Consider the following 3,204-nt stretch of genomic DNA (forward strand, 5'->3'; position numbering starts at 1 on the left):
ACTATATACTATGCAAATGAAGTTCTTGTAGCTTACCGTACAAAAGAATTGTCTGTAGCCAACTGAGAGGGGATTAGTCAGTTTGTAGTCCCACTGGGAGGAGCCATGACTTGAAATGGTATATAAGTAGCCAACCCCACAGAGTTTTTTCAGACAGAAAGAGAAAGAGAAGAGAGGAGAAAGAGCAGAAAGAGAAGAAGCAGGAAGAAGCAGAAGGAAGAAAGAAGAGAGAAGAAAGAAGCAGACAGAGAGGAGGCAAGAAACCTCCTAAAAGAACTGAAACACTGTTCAAGGGCTCTAACACTAAAGGCTGAGAGGTTCTGAAGGGACCCAGCAGCAGAGCCAATGGTGACAGAAGGCAGAGCCAAGAGGAGCTCATCCTGAGGGGGCTGAGAGGAGCCTGTTCTCAGGTGGCTGAGAGGAAGCCTGCACAGTCGAGAGGAGCTGAGAGAGCTGTCCTGCACTGCAGAATGGAGGCTTTGCCTCCATGTTTCCTTATCCTGATCCTGAGTAGTAGCCTGTTAATCCTAATCCCGAGTTGTACCCTGTTACTTCCTTAATAAATCACTTAGCTATTAGTATGGTCTGTGAGTTCTGTGTGGTCACAGCAACAGATTATGGGACCCAGAAGAGAAGTAGAGAGGGTTGTGGGAGGGATGGCTGGTATCAGAACTGGTAAAAAGATTGGAGACTGGAGATATGTCTGATCTCTACTTCATGAGACTCAGCTTTGTGCTGATGGTGATTCTCCTTATCCTGCCTGAAGTTAGACAGGTTCAGACACTGCTAATGCTATTTCCACTATTTCACAGGGACCTTCCCAGAACTAAGGGATCCTCTCCCCAAAGTACAATGAAAAATCCAACCCTGGAGAACAAAAGTGGTAGTGAATTTTAAATGGTACTATGAAGGCTTAAAAAAATAAATAAATGGATAGACAAATAGGTAGATAGGTAGATAGATCCCAAAACCAAAAAACTCGTTGTAGAGTTTATTCCGACTCATAGCTACCCTGTAGGACAGAGGAGAACTGCCCCACAAAGTTTCCAACGAGTGGCTGGTGGATTCAAATTGCCAACCTTTTGGTTAACAGTCATAGCTCTTAATCACTGTGCTACCAGGGCTCTGACAGATAGATAGATAGATAGATGGATAGATAAAATAAAATCTGGCATGTCATTCACAATTATGAGGCACTGGTGGTTCGGTGGTAAATTCTTGCCTTCCATACAGGAGACCCGGGTCTATTCCAGGCCAATGAACCTGCGGGCACCACTTGAGTATCAGTGGAAACTTGTGTGTTGCTGTGATGCTGAACAAGTTTCAGTGGAGCTTACAGACTAACATAGATCAAGAAGAAAGACCTGGTGATCTACTTCCGAAAATTGGTCAGTGAAAACCTTATAGATTAAAACAGTGTCATGGATGGAATTGTGTCTCCCCAAAATATCTGTTAACTTGGCTAGGTCATGATTCCCAGTATTGTATGATTGTCTACCATTTTGTAATACAAAATGATTTCCCTATGTGCTATAAATCCTATCACTATGATGTAATAAAATGGATTAGTGGCAGTTATAGTGAAGTAATCTACAAGGCTAGATAGCATCTTAAGCCAATCTCTTTTGAGATATAAAAGAGATAAGCAAGCAGAGAGATGTGGGGACATCATACCACTAAGAAAGCAGTGGCGGGAGCAGAGTGCATCCTTTGGACCTGAGGTTCCTGCACTGACATACTCCCAGACCAAGGGAAGACTGATGTATTACAGATTTTCCTCCAGAGCCGACAGAGAGAGAAAGCCTTTCCCTGGAGCTGACACCCTGAATTTGGACTTGTAGCCTACTAGACTGGGAGAGAAGAAATTTCTCTCTGTTAAAGCCATCCACTTGTGGTATTTCTGTTACAGCAGCACTAGATGACTAAGACAAATAGTAAAATCTGCAATCCATCATGGGGATGGAGCGGAACTGGGCAGCATTTTGTTCTTTTATGCAAGGGGTCACCATGAGCTGGGAGAAGACTCGACACAAACTAACAACAATACCCAACTAGGTAACCTGTTACACATGTATGTTGGTTGATGACAGAAAATATTAAACAAGGCTCATTCTCTCCCAGTGTGCTCTTTTAAAATATGTGCTGCAGATACATAACTCTGCTGAAAAATTGTATGTACTTTCCAATCTTTTGACAGGAAAGGAACTATATACAACTTAAATATTTCTTAAAAATGTCTCCTATACTATTAGAAATTATTTGTTACTTTCTATATTATTGTAAATTCAAACACACCCATCGCCCTCAACATCCTCACCTCAACTCCATAATTGTGTTGTGGGATTATTCAATTTTGCCATTTTGGAACTGTTTGCCCATTTTCTCATAAATTTTAATCTTAAAGATAAATCTTCACTTACATCTCTTTGTCTTTTTCTCAGTTCTTTGAACAGTGTCCATCATGTAACAAGAGGCTAATTAATAACTGCTTGACTTCTGATTTCAGTGTATGTCCCAAAGTCACAGTTGTGCACCTACAAAACATACTTAATAATTATTTCCATTGATAAAATGATGCCCAAAAATGCACAGGAGACAAAGATCTGCTGTCAAGTTTATAAGCACCTTAGAAAATTAGAGCAAATTCAGTTTGAGCAAGCATCTTCATGTGCTTGAAATTCACCTTTTCTAATTTGATTTATTTGTGCTGTATTTCTCTCTAGAATGAGAAACCGATGCCTGAACAAGCATCACAAGTCCTGAACTCAGTTCTCAGTTCTAAAGATGCTCTCCTCCCTTATACCCTTCCTCAGTAACTTCATTATCTACCCAACTCAGTATTTTCCTTCTCAATGTGAGATCAGCTCTAAGGGTAGCTGGGGTTAAGAAACTGGCCACAGCTCTGCCCTGCACCCTCTTTCCCTTCTGAATTTTACCCTATATGGAACTGAAGACAAAGGAGAGGACTTCAATCCATGTTAGCCCTGCAGTCTTGCCTTAGAACAACGGAGTAGGAATGAAAGACATGGTATAGTATGAACCAGAATGATGGGAAGGAGACTTGAAGATCGACATGGGGTTTTCTAAATGTTGTTTCTTGTAAATCATCTTTTTTATTCCTTCTTCAATGGCTCAGCTATGTATCTGGAGAAATGGATGAGGAGGTTGTAGTGTTGTGTTCTCCTGCCCTCCAGCTGATCAAAG

Source organism: Trichechus manatus, unplaced genomic scaffold (assembly GCF_000243295.1).
Source record: "Trichechus manatus latirostris isolate Lorelei unplaced genomic scaffold, TriManLat1.0 scaffold00021, whole genome shotgun sequence".
Lineage (NCBI taxonomy): Eukaryota > Metazoa > Chordata > Mammalia > Sirenia > Trichechidae > Trichechus > Trichechus manatus.